Source organism: Desmodus rotundus, chromosome 4 (assembly GCF_022682495.2).
Source record: "Desmodus rotundus isolate HL8 chromosome 4, HLdesRot8A.1, whole genome shotgun sequence".
NCBI lineage: Eukaryota > Metazoa > Chordata > Mammalia > Chiroptera > Phyllostomidae > Desmodus > Desmodus rotundus.
Window position 1 is genome coordinate 180,640,013 of NC_071390.1, and position 13,540 is coordinate 180,653,552.

A 13,540-nucleotide genomic window follows, 5' to 3' on the forward strand; every position below is an offset into this window, starting at 1 on the left:
CAGGAGGGGCTGGCTGCCCCACTGGCCCTGCTCTAGTCCTGGCCTGGTCCAGCCCCCAGGGCAACCCTGACTCCTGGCCATTCTGGGAACAACAATGGCCAGCATTTAAATTCCAATTGAGTCAGCCAGAGTGGCCAGCGGGCGTGAGAACAGGAGCCCCCACCCCCAGCCTGAGCCCCGCCCGCCACATTCCTGCCTCCCCGGAGGTGGCCAGCCCGTTGCCAGGGGGCCGGGAATGCGGTGCTCAATGGCCAGGGACAAGGGCCCATTGAGCACTGACGGGCGGGATTGAGCCGTCAGCGCCTCTCGCTCGGGGTCCCCCTCCTCCGTCCCACTCCTCAGCATCACCAACATCAGCTGCCCACACCCTCCTGGGCCCTGCGCAGGCCTGGGGCCCCGACAGAACAGCCAACTGACCCAGGCCTTGGCCGTCTTGCCCCCCTCCTGCCAGCCAGAGAGACGGAGGCTTGCCTGGGTCACATCACACTCCTGCTGGACCCTGGGGATGGCCCCGTGCCCAGTGGAATCGAAAGGCACCTCCTTCCCGGGCCACAGGGCCAGCTGACGGGTGCCTCCCCTGTCCACCCTGGTCTTTACCTCTGCCACCCTGCCCGATGGCACCCAGGAGGTCTTCCCTGGCTGCCCCCCAACCTGCTCTCATCCAGCCTCACCTTCTCCCGCACCCCAAGGAGGCTGGTGCCCGGCACCTGTCCTGAGCCCGACTCTCGGCACACCCACGTGGGTGAGAGGGATCCAGGATTCAGTCCCCAAGGTGGCCCTGTCGGAGGAGGGGAGGGGCAGCCCTCGAAGCCCTCATCCCGGCCCTACTCGGGCAACAACAGGGAGTCCAGTGCGCCAAGGCTGCCCCAGGTGCACCAAGACCAGGCCCCCGCCTCCCGGGACCTGCCCTCTGCCCATACAACCTGGGCGGTGTCCCTCCGTGTCTGTGCCCGCCCTCAAGGGTCACTGGGACAGACCCTCCGGCTTCACTCCCCTGGTGGCCAGGCTCAGCATGCCCAAGGTCATTTCAGTGGCCTCATCCCAGGCCCGGGTGGGGGTACATCAGACAGGATGCTGGGAACCTGAGCCTAGAGGGGTAGTCCCAGGGGACGGTGGGTGACCAGGAGGGACAAAGCCCTGGCTGCTGGGGCCCTGCCTGGGAGAGAACTCAGGAGCTGCTGGGAGGCTGGCGCAGTGCCTGCCGTGGCAGGGTGTCCCCTCTGCAGACACCTTCTTCCGCCCTTCATGGGAAGATGAGCTCACCGGCCTGTCTCCTGGGGGCACAAGGGGTGGGAGAGCTGACTGGGGGTGGCACCCTGCCAGGTCTGGCATCCGTCTCAAGCCAGCAGGGCCCCCCGACAGGTGTCAGGGAGCTCCAAGTAAGCACGGTGTGGTGGGGCTGGAGGCTGGGGCTGTGGGAGGCCTCCTGGGTGGAGCACACAGGTGGGCCCTGAGGCCCTGGTGCACGGCCCACGTGGCCCGCCACCCCCGGGCTCCCCAGAGGGCCTGGCCCCTTGCCCTCATGTTCAGGACCCGACCCAGGGCCACGCTGTTGAAGATGGGGGCCGTACCAGGTCACACCCAGCATTGGGAACCCAGCCTCCTCATCACCCACACGGCCTGCACCGGAGATAGGCCAGAGTCCACCACCAGCCACTGTTCTTGCCCTGACACCCCAGTCAGACCGGCCCCTGCTCAGCTCCAGGCCCTCCAGGGCCAGTTCACTGAGGAGAAGCCAATGCCTGGGCTGCCTGGGCCCACAGCCCCGCTGCCCGGCTCCGCCATTGTGGGCTGGGCCCCCACCTGGGGCCCTCCCCATCCCCTCTGGGTGTCCGTGGTCATCCGGTGTGGCCACTTCCCCTGTGTGCCTCAGGCAGAGCCCCACGCCACCCCCAGCGGTTTGTCCCTGTCTGGAGGGCTGGCCTAGGAGGGCCAGCCTCGAAGGGCCCATCGTGGGCTGGGCCCAGTGCCCGGGCGCCCAGCAGGAGCTGGGGAACGAGCGAAGGGAGGAAGGACTCTTGGTCGCAGGCGCTGAGCAGGGCCCAGCTGCATGGGCTGGGAGCATGGCACTGGCCCCACCAGCCCTCCTTCCAGGTGGCACACAGGGCCTCCGTCCTTGCCCCTCCCCCAGCCCAGGCTGGCCTCAGAGGGGCACAGACCCCTCATTAGCTCTGCCTTTTTTTTAAAAAAATTATTGGTTGGTTTTACAGAGAGAGAGGAAGGGGGGAAAGAAGGAGACACAGGGATTTGCTGCTCCACTTATTCGTACACTTGCGGGTTGGCTCCTGCATGTGCTCTGGCTGGGAATCGAACCCGCAACCTTGGTGCATTGGCACGATGCTCTAACCACCTGAGCCACCTGGCCCAGGGCACCAGCTTGGTTTTTAAGGGGAAGCCTTGGGCCAGCTGGGCCAACAGAGTGGGGGCATGGAGCCGGAGGAGCCTGGTCCCCAGAGGAGCCATCCCCCAGGGTGTCTGGCAGGCTGGGCAGGTCTGGGGGTGGTCAGCCAGTCCTCTGCTGTGGAGGACGGCCCACACCACTGCTGGCCCAGCCTCATGGATCGTGTCTGAGGAGCCCACGCACCTGGAGGCCCCTCCACTGCTCAGCTGCCCCTGGGTCCAGCTCCCCACCCACAGGGGCCGTTCACACATCCAGGCCCTGCCAAGGGCCCTCGGCCAAGGCGAGGGAACAGGGCTGGCTGGGCCAAGCAGGGGCACCGGAAGAGGGCTGAGTGGGTGCGGAGGGGCGCCGAGGCTCCTGGAGAGAGGGCAGCGGCACACGGGCCCGAGGTGGAGGTGGATTCTGTCTGAGGAGCGGCAGCAGGAACGTGGTCAGACAGCTTGTTCTGCAAGCCCCACCCTGCGCCGCGGCAGCCGGGCCCCCAGGAAGAGAGTACCAGGTGTCGGCAGGACCCCCGGCAGCCTGGGGAGGAGGGACGGGTGCAGCTGGAGGAGACCAGCAGGGTTGCATCCAACTGAGAGGTCCTGCCCCACACACAGCCCCACTTCGAGCCCTGGCCTGAGCCCCAGGTGGCCCTGCTCGGCGTCCCTCGGCGACCCCTCGCCTGGGCTGGGGTCTGGGCCCAGAGTTGGTCGTGCTGTCAGATTACTGAGGTGGCCGCAGGCCCCTCCAGGGCATCCTTGCGGGGTCAGGCCATGGTCTCAGCCTCCAGGGGAGACAAGGCCACAGAACACAAGGGCCCCGTTCGCCTGTGGGACAGCCTGTGCTGGTCTGTCCCGGCCATGAGGGCCACAGAGGCACCTGCTTCCTTTCTTCGCCCCGACTGTCCAACTGCCCGGGAGCTCAGGGTCAAGCCGAGGGCTCACAGCAACAACTCTCCCACCAGGTTCTGTGTGCTTCTCTGTTCTTGGCCTAAATAAATCCGGGGAGAAAAGCAGTTGAAGCGCAAACCTGCACAGCAGGCCTGCCTGGTGCCTGCTGCCCCAGGGCACATGGTCCTCCTGTCCCAGCCCCAAGGTCCAGGCGGGGCAGGGACCTCACTCCCCATGCCCGGCCCCAGCAGAGCCCCTGGCCCCCCAGACCCACAGTCCCGGACCTGGGGACTTCCCCGAGACCCGCTGCCTCCCAGGTGGAAGGATGTCCCGAGCAGGCGTGAGCTCCCTGCACCCAAGAGGCCACACTGTGACCACCCAGGTGTGTGTGTCCGAGTTCCTAGTGGAGCCGCCACAGCAGGCGCTGGCCTCAGGGAAGCATCAGCCTGGAGTGGGGAGCAGAAAGCGGCCCGGGGTCGGGGCCCTGACGCCTGGTGTCCTGTGGGTCTGGCCAGCGACTACCCTGCCTGGGTGCCCCCAGGGAGACGGGCCCTGGGCTCTGGGGGGCTGGCTGGGGGCTCGGTGGGCCCAGGGCCTGGCGGGTAGCCCAGGGGGCTGTGGCTATGCGTGGCCACTGTCAATGGGCCCTTGTGCTCCTCAAGGGCCACTAGCCCTGCCCACCTGGCAGGGCGGACATGTCCATGCTGGCAAGTCCTGGCTCCAGCTGGCAGCGGCGGTGGCCACACATGGCCCCTCAGCCAGGGACAGGCATGCATCCTGGGGGCTCCGGGCCCCCCGGCTCGGAGGGCGACCCTGGGCTCGGCCACCCCTGCACCCAGCCAGCTGTCCTGACGGCGAAGGCAGCACCCCCTGGCCCTGCGGCTGAGGGACGGCGGGCAGCGGATGCCAGCCTCACACAGCTGTCCTGCCTGTGCAACCGCAGCCCTTTCCTGGGGACACAGGTCCTGACGCTTTGGGACCCAAGTCCTCCCATCGGCCTAACAGCCCCCACCCGTATGGGCCGGGCAAGGGCATGGGGCGCAGCAGGCCTCCTCAGCCCTCCAGCAGCCCGGCCCCCCAGCATGAGGCCACCAGCGGTCTGGGCCCGGGGGACAGGGCCCTTGGGAGCAGCACTGGGGACCTGGGAGAGGGAAGATGTGGGGGACTGGCTTACACCCCACCACAGAGCCGAGCCCCTGCTGGAGCTGCGTGGGTTTTCCATCCAAGGTGGGGCATCCCCGAGGGAGAGAAGTGCGCCAGGCCTGGGGAGTTCTGTGCCTGCTCGACGGGTGGCAGGAGGTGGCTTGAAGGCCCTACAGCTGCACCCGGAAGGGTTTCTGACCCACACCCTCCAGGGTCACACACGCTCCTAAGACCTCAGACACCCAGCCCCAGAGGTGCCTGGCCCAGGGTCTCGGGGTCGCTGAGCTGCTGGTGCAGAGCTGAGGACCTCAGGGACGCCACTCCAGGGTTCCTGATGAAGGATGGTAGGTTGGTCTGACCTCAGGGGTCCCCAGGGCAGCAGAGAACAGGGTGAACTGCAAGGGAGTGAAGAGGGTCTGAGGCCAGCCCCCTGCTGTGTGTCCCAGGTCTCGGTCCTCTATGGGGCAGGCCTCTTCGGGGAGCGGGGGCAGGGCAGGCTTGGGTGCAGGGGACCTGAGCCGAGATCCCTGGCCCAGGGAGGGGCGCAGGCTAGTCCCCTTCGAGTCTCCACCTGCCCAGTGAGCGGCCTTTCTGGCACTACCAGTTCTGTGAGCTCAGGAGCAAACAGGAGCCAAGAGCCCAGAAACCTTTAAGTTCTTCACAAGGAGAACACGGTGTCTGGGCCATGGGGAAAGAGTAGGGGGGCTCCTTGGAGGCCCCTGGCCCTGCAACACTGGGTGGCACCAGGTGTCCAGGGCAGGGTGCAGAGCCGGGCCAGCCTGCAAGCTGGGCGGGGAGGGGGCCCTTGGGCTGAACTCAGGGTGGGGAGGTGGACGGGTGGGGGCCAGACCTGGGCAGGACAGGGGTGGGTGCGCAGATTGGGGGAGTCTCCCCGTACCGGCAACTTTCGGCCTGGGGGTTCACTTCTTCCCGCAGCCCCAGGGAGATGGATGTGGCAGGGGACCAGAAAGTGGGGGCTGCCCTCCAGCCCGGTATGCTGTGTAGACAGCCCCACTGTCCCAGCCAGCCAAGGTGTGGTCTGTCCCCACACGACACTAGGCTGTGGGGACAGAAAGTGGCCCCTAGGCCGGTTGCGGCCCCCACCCCCCACCCCACAGCACTGGGCTGGTCTGCTCTCTCAGCCCCCTGGGGCTGTGCCTCAGCGCTTAGGCCCCTGTCACTGGTGGGGCAAGCTTTAGGCACCCATGGGCCCCACAGAGGCAGGGCCAGCCCCAAGGCTGTAGGGGACAGGCTAGCTGAACCCCTGGAGACCTCTGAGACCGACATGGGATGTAGTGGTACAAGTCAGGGGCAAGGAGCCACTAGCGGAGACAGTGCTGGCCACAGGTGGGCAGAGGACCTGGCTTTGCTGTGCTCCCCGGGGCCGGGCCCTGCCCTCTCTAGGTCTTGGCAGACCCTTCTTCTGTCTGCCTGAGACCAGCCGTCTCTCCTAAGCCCCCTCCATCCCCAGAGAAGGGAGCCCTTTCCCGAGTTGCCCAAGGTTGGCAAGGCCCCTGGGCTGCCCAGCTTGTTGGGCTAGCCCGGGAACTGGACTAGCCTGCAGTCTGCCCTGGCCAGAGCTGGCCCCCAGCCAGGCCAGGGGACTGTGGGCCAGGGTCCCCCAGAGCCCTGAGCAGACTGTGGGCTGCAGCCTCTGATCCTGCTCACGCCCCCAAGACTGAGCCCGTGAGCGCACATGCGGGACACTCTGGCTGGGCCTGGGCCCCTGGGGGGCTGGGCTCTGAAGCCCCTGGCCTCGAGGGCACCTGCTCAGGCGGGTGGGGAGCCTGTCTGGCCTTGCTTTGACCCAGTTTTCCGGGCCCACACCCCGTGCCCGGGCGGGCAGGCGGCCCTGCAGTGGGAGCGCGTCAGCAGCGCAGGGCCCGGCCCGTGTGGTGTCCTGGGGGCACCTGGCTGGTGCGATGTGCCGAGGGCTTGGCCGCTGCCTGGGAACACGCTCACACACAGACACGGGCACACGCATGTGCTCAGAGGTGTGTCCCTGCGTGCCCCTCTGAGGGCGCTAGGCCTGCACGAAGCGCCTGCTGGGTCAACCTATGTTCTGTTCGGAGCCTCCACCTCCTGCCCACCGCCCCCCACCTACCCCTAGATGAGCCAGCACCTTATCCAAGTCCACCCTAGCGGCCCTCCATGGCCTGCCTTTCTTCTGCAGGCCAGTCATGGAGGCTGGGGGGCCGTGGCCTTGGGGCCTGGCCTAGGGGTCCCGGGGACACAGAGGTCCTGGATGGTGGGAGGGAGTCTGCTGGGCGGGACAGCAGGTCCACTCCCAGGGCAGAGACTGAGGGGAGGGCAGCGGGCGGCGTGGGAAGTGAGCCCTGGCCTGATAAGCCCGTTTGATCTGCGCTGAGGCCACACAGGCCCCATCTGGGCCTGGGAACCAGCCTGCAGCCCCAGAAGTCCCCACCCACTCTAGCCCTGGGTAGACTCTGCCCTGGGAGGTGGCTGGCCCTCAGGGCAGGAGAGGCTGCAAGCTGGGGCAGGGACCCCACGGAGTGGAGCAGGCCTATCTGTAGTGAGGGAGCCTGTCTGCCCCGTGCCCTGCCCTGTCCCCACCCCCAGCCCCGCCTCATGGTGACCAGCTCCCTCCGGCCCTGCTCCCTGCTCAGCTCCCACTCACTGTCACCCTGAGCCTGGGGCCCCCGAGGGGCCACTCCCCAGCAGGGGCAGGGAGGCAGCCTTCTGACCTGGTGGGTAGAGCAGTGTGGGCCCAGGTGCGGACATGGCCCATGCAGGGTGGATGTCTGCTGCCTGGCACCCCCCCTCACCCTCAGAGCAGGCCAGTGGATCAATGAAGTGATCAGCAGCCTCTGTCAGGGGGAAGGCAGGCAGGCGTGGCTTGGGGGGAGGTCCCGCAAACACATCTCTATTAGGGGCCAGGGAGGGCGGGGAGGGACGGCGGCCCGTGTGGGCAGCGGCAGCTCTCCGCTCAGGTCAGCGTGGGGGCTCGCTGTCCCTTCGCAGCCTCCCAGCGGCCCTGGCCCCGGCCCCAGACAGCAAGGCCCTCAGAGCAGGAAGCAAACCGAGACTGGGGGCTGCATGCTGACTGGGTGTCGAGGGCGCCAGCACCTCCAGGACCTCCTGAGGCACCACACCCAGCATCTCCCTCTGAGTGGGAGTGCAGAGGTTGGGTGGGGAGAGACCCCTCGTCAGCAGTTCACTGCACTGTGCCTTCATCTTCCCATCTGCAAAGTGGTGCTGCACTGACAGAGTTGGGCCCCTCCTAGAGTCAACAGACACACTTGCCCTGGTGTCCAGCATGTGCCGGCCGACACCGCAGGGCGGCACACTCACCCTGGCCCCGGGCCTCCACCGCATCAGGATTTTGACAAGCTGATGGCCTGGGGGACCCACCATAGCTCCGGTATCCTGGGTGCATGGGTGGGACCAGAACTGAAGTCAGCAGCCGGCAAGGCCCCACGCCACTGCAGCCCCTCTCAGCTGGGCTGGGGTCGGGGTCCCGTGTGGGCCCTTCCTGGGGGCGATAGGGTGGCGAGGGGTCCCTGAGTCTGCAGAACCCAGCCAAAGCCTCCTCTGCGGGAATCTTCAGAGCCAGGTCCCTGCTCAGGGAAGCCCAGGACCCCTGTCCGCCAGGCCACCTCCTCCCTCCACTGCCCTCCGAGCAGGTGCTATTCAAATGGGCGACGGAGGCCCTGGGTGCACGGCCGAGACCAAGACTGAGACCTCAGGACTGGGCCACGGTGGTGCCGGCCCTAGCCCAGATTCTGCCTCAGACCCAGCCTTTGACCTTTCACCCCAGCCCACCCCGCTGAGTGGGGCTGCCCATTGTCACAACTTCACCCAGAACACGGTGCCAGCCTTGGGGACAGCCTACAGTGGGGGCCACGCCACCCACACTGCTGTCTCCTAGGCAGGGAGCCCGGCCACGGTGGCGGGGGTGCCGCGGCTCCTGGTGGGCCCAGCTGGGGGTGCACGCGGGGAACAGGGCTCCTGAAGGCGGCTGTTCTGCCCAGCCTCGGCCAGTTTGCCCTGCAGACAGCTGCCTCCTCCAATTAGCTCCGAGCAGCCCTGCGAGCAGAGCCAGCATCCGGTGCGGGCGGGCGGGCGGGGGCAGGGCCAGGCTCCCTCTGGCTGCCGGGCGCCTGCCTGAGGTTGGGGGGCCTCGCCTGTACTCTGGGCCCTCAAACACTGCGGAGAGCACCCGCCCTTCCCTTCCTGAGTGCGGTCGAAACCCGCTGGGACAGGGCAGCCGCACCTGGTCACCGTGTACCTGCGCAGGCCGTCCCACCCAAGGTTCTGTGCCTCAGTTTCCCTGCCTGTCAAACAGAGCTGAAGACAGTGCTGGTGTGAGGGTCAGCCCTGGGGCTTCTTTGTCCGAAGTCATCATCACCGCCAATTCCAGTCCTCCCCCGATTCCCAGTCCCACAGGACATGAGTCACCCCATCCTGAGTCTTGGGGGCTCCTCTGGCACGGGGTGGGGTCTACAGCCACCAGCCAGCAGAGGTTGAGCTCCCACTGCCTGCTGGACCTAGCTGGCCACTCTGAACAGGCACCATGGCCGGGAGCTCGGCTGCTGTTTGTCCATGGGCGACCAGGGTGGGTGACCAGTGTGGGCAGAGGGGGTCGGGCCCCAGGGGGCTCTGGCTGAGACTCCCTGGCCAGGCAGGGAGCCAGCAGGACCCAAAGGAAGGGGCATCCCTGAGAGAGCGAGGCTGCCTGCTGGAGGGAGGAGGGTACCACTGGGCCTGGCCCGAGGGCCCGGGCCTGGATTCCGAACTCAGCCGGAGCCTGTGGAGTCGGGCTTGTTTATTCTTGGCAGGAAGGCTGGTGCTGGGGGGCGGAGGTGGGGAGTGAAGCCTTTCAAAAAATAATCATAATAAAAACGCTCATTTAGAAGGCTCCCAGGACGTGCCGAACACCAAAAGGGTCCTGGAAAAAATGCTGAGAAGGTTTAAGTGTAAATGGACCCAAAACATCATAATTAAATTTCCCTTAAATTTACCAGAGTTTGGGGTCAAAGAAAAAATAAAACTTAGGGAAAATACACTTGAGGTTTTAGGCAAATGCCAAGTGCTTAGGAAAATAGATTTTTGAGCTGCTCAGCGGCTACCGGCCTGGCCCCCGCCAGCCCGGCCCAGGAGCTGTGGCGGCCTTAACCCCTCCCTGGCCGCCGCGGGCCACCTCCACACTGCCCTCATTCTTGGGCCTGCCCCCAGCCCGCTTCTGCCCCCACCAGCTACCTCCTGCCCCTCTGTACTGCAGAGTAGCCCTGGGGGCCAGGCTCCCGTGGGGGCTGGGTTGGAGTCCTGGGCAAGCCCAAGCCTTCATCGCCCCCTACCCCCACCACGACTCTCCTGTGTCTGTAGACAGGCCTGGTCTCCCTTTTTCTGATTCTCTGGAAACAACCACATTTTCCAAATCTAAAGTCAGAGTTTGAGGTCTAGCGGTCTGAGTGAACCAAGGGGCAAAAAGAACAGATTGTTTGGACGGGGACAGTCAGAGCACACCTAAGAAGACAGCTTCTAAACAGCGCAGGATTCATGGTATTGCCCTTTTTGCTCAGTCTGCCAGGAAGCTCAGAGCGAGAAGGAAGGACATTCTACAGTAGCTGGCATTAGCCGATGCATTTTGAAATATATTCTCTTGTCCATGTTCTTTAAAATCCCATTTCTGGTATAAGGAACACATCCACTGTACTTTTTATTTGAGTCCCCAACTTTTCTGAGAATAAAATAAAAAGGCAGAAATTGTCCACCATCTACAACAGCCACAGCCTCTCTCAAATTTGCTCTTTCTTCTGGGTGGAGAGGGAAAGAGCCCAGCCCAGCTCAGCGGGTCGTCGACAGGTCCCTCCTCCTCCACGTCCTGGTGGCCTGCCCTGGTCCCTGGGGCTCCCCGTGCCCCCCAGAAGGCAGGGCAGCAGGTGTCTGGGGTGTGCGTTGGCAGATGGTGAGTGCTGGGAGGAGAGGGAGCAGCCCCTGCTGGTCCCAGGAGCCCCCTGGGGTGGTGGGCTGGGCGGAGGTGTTCCCAGCTTCCGAGAAGGGCAGAGAGAAGCTCCGGCAGCAAAGCCCTCTCTGGGCTGGATGCTCCCTCTGGAGGGAAGCTGAGCGGCGGGGAGGGGGGGGGGTGCCCTGCCCTGGGGTCCAGGCCTGAAGGCAACCTTGACAGACACCAGGAGATGGGGCCCGTGGCCTTCAGGGAGTGCCTGTGGACTCGAGGCCACACCGGGAAGGCCCCCATCACTGAGCACACCTCAGGTCCTGTCCCCAGCACCAGCCCGGGCCTGGCGGTGGGAGGTGCGGAGAGGTAAATGCGGGAGCAGCTGCACCCAGGCAGGCTGCACCCAGCTTGCCTCCCACGGAGGCCCTTTCGGAGCTCACAGCACAGGCCCCAGCAAGCCGGCCGCCGGCTCTGAGTCACCCAAGGCTGGGCTGGGCACGGCTGCCCCCAGCCCCGACTCTGGTCTCCCGCAGGCCTCCTACACTCACCTTCACACAGGAGCCCTGTGGGTGTGGGCCCTGGGAGATGGGTGGGCATGCGGGGAGAGTGTGGGCAGGGTGGTGTGAACCCCGAGGGAGCCTTGCACGATGCTCTGGCCCTTGGCGGGCTGTTCCCTACTGTCCTGCCTGGCCTGCCAGTCTAGTGGCCCAGGGAGGGCCTGCCCCAACGGGGTGTCAGGCGACATTGCAGAGGGTCTCAGGGGAAAATGACCCATCAAGGGAGCTATGACAGAACAGTGGGTATGATGGTTCACTCATGGGAAGCATCACCGAAGTCTAGGACACATGGTGAGGAGGGTACCACGGACAGCAGACCCGGCCCCAGTGCCCAGGGGCAGCCCCATGACACGGCACCGCACTCCAAGTGAGCAGGTGACTCAGAAATGCCAGTTGTGAATAATGACATCATTTTGTCAGTAACAATGAAGGAGGCCAGGGGCAGCGAGGCCTTTGGTGTTGGAGGCAATTTGGCCAAATCAGCCAGAGCCACAAAAATGTGCCTGACTTTTGACCTAAATGCCACCAGATAGTGCCACTGGGGAGGCTAAAGGGGTCACTTCAGTTTGTTGGTGGCAAAAGAACCAGAATGGAGTGTGTGACGGGCAGATGGTGGCCCCCAAAGGACCAGTCAATGTCCTGAGCCCCGAAACCTAGTGAGGTGACCTTACTTGGAAAAACGGTCTTTGCAAATAAGTTAAGCTTTTGAGACGAGGAGATGGTGCTAGAGTAGCTGGGTGGGCCCACACCCAGTGACCTGTCCTTATAAATCATGCAAGGCCCTGTGACAACGGTGGCAGAGGTTGGAGGGACGCCTGGGGCCCATGGAGGCCGAAGAGGCAGGAGGAGCGCCCTGGAGCCTCCAAGGGAGCCTGGCCCAGCAACCCCTGGTCTCAGACCCCTGGCCTCCAGGCTGAGCCTGGGAGGACGCACTGCAGCAGCCCTGGGAGAGGAGCGCTCGAGCTGTGAGCACCCAGGGGGCGGCCCAGGCCTGCTTCAGGGGAAGAGGGCCTCACTCTGCCTGGCAGGCCCAAGGGAATGCCCGAGTCCCACCTGCCGGAGAGACGCACTCGTGCACGCCAAGCTGCAGGGGGCTTGGGCTTGTGGGGCGGGGCCGGTGGGATGAAGGGGAGAAGGTGCGGGGCTGGGGGGGGAAGTGGCACACCTGGAGAACAGCCAGTGCAGTCCCTCCGCCCCCCACCCCTGGGCACTTCTGCCAAGGACTCAGTGCTTAGGGCCCAGAGCAGAAAGTTGCTTGATGACGACCAGCAGATTCCTCCCTCTCAGAGGCGGTGGGACGCAGCACAGCCTTCTTGGGGGGGGGGGGGGCTGTGGAGGGGCTTTGGGCGCTATCCTAGGAGGGGGACCTCCTGGAGACCATGCAGAGCCCCTTCTGGGCCTCAGAAGGGCCCAGTGGAAGGCCAGCCCTCCTCAGGTGCTAGGAAGGGGGCCATGGGGACCAGCATGCCAGCATGCTCAGTAACTAAGGAACCAGTTGCTGGATTAGAGCAGAGCATGTCATTGTGGCCCCTGGGACCCTATCTTGGGGGAGGGCCGACATGGGGGTGGCCTGGAGCTGCACACAGGAGGGGTCTGGACAGCCCCTGGAGTTCAGCGGGCCCCAGCCTGTCTGGGAGACAAGGGCTTGAGTAGAGCAGGCACAGAGGACAGCCTGTCAGGGAGGCATTTGTGTGGGGGGGGGCGCTTCCGGGGCGGTGACGTCTGTCCTCAGAGGCTGGGGGTCTCCCGCTGGCCCCTCACCGCACAGGCAGCCCCCAGAGCTGTGGGTGACCTGAACAGCCAGTGCCAGAGGGGCATTCATGCCCGTTTTCCTGATGCGCAAACCGAGTCCCAGTGCCCACAGCCAGGTGGGCCGGAGGGTGTTAGGCTGGGGCGCTAAGCCTTGCCCAGCTGACCCAAGCTCTGGCTCCTGCAGACCACCCTCTGGGGTTTGTCTGAAAGCGGGAGAAGAGCCCTCTTCCTTGCAAAGGTGGACGCAGAAGCCACAGTCACATGGACACATCCAGGCCAGTCCAGGCTCTGCCACCCACTCCCCTGGGGTCCTTCCTCAGGGCCCTAAGGTCGGCCCCCCAGCCCCTGCTCTCCCTTCTGATGACTGGAAGCACCCAATCTCCACACCTGTCTCCTGGGGAAGTGGGGTAAAGACCCGCTCTGGGAGGGAGCTCAGGCAGCTCAGCTACACGGGTGCCACAGTCGCTTAGTAAACGCAGCAGCGAGTTCCTGGGTATCGAGCTTCCGGGGTGCAGTCCCCTTGTATTTCAGCCCCACGTCCTTACATCTAGCATTCCCCTACCCCCATGCCGCGCTCCTGTACTCGGGCTTCACCCACTGGGACCACCCTAAGCCTCTGGTCCGCGGCTGGGAGAGAACCGGGACTGCGCGCTGCGCAAACAGAGGCCTACGCTCGGCCTCCCGGTGCGCCCCAGCGGCGTGATCTGGGACCTCACCCTCCTAGACCCGGCTCCCACGCCCTCCGAGACCGCCCGGCGCCCCAGCCCGGCCCCGCCCCCTCTAATCCCCTCCGCGGGCTCTGGAGAGTTGGGCTGCGGGCCCGCCCCCGGACCGCCCCAGGGGAGGGGCGTGTCCCTTCGGCAATGCGCGTCGGGGCGGGCGTGGCCCAGCCAGG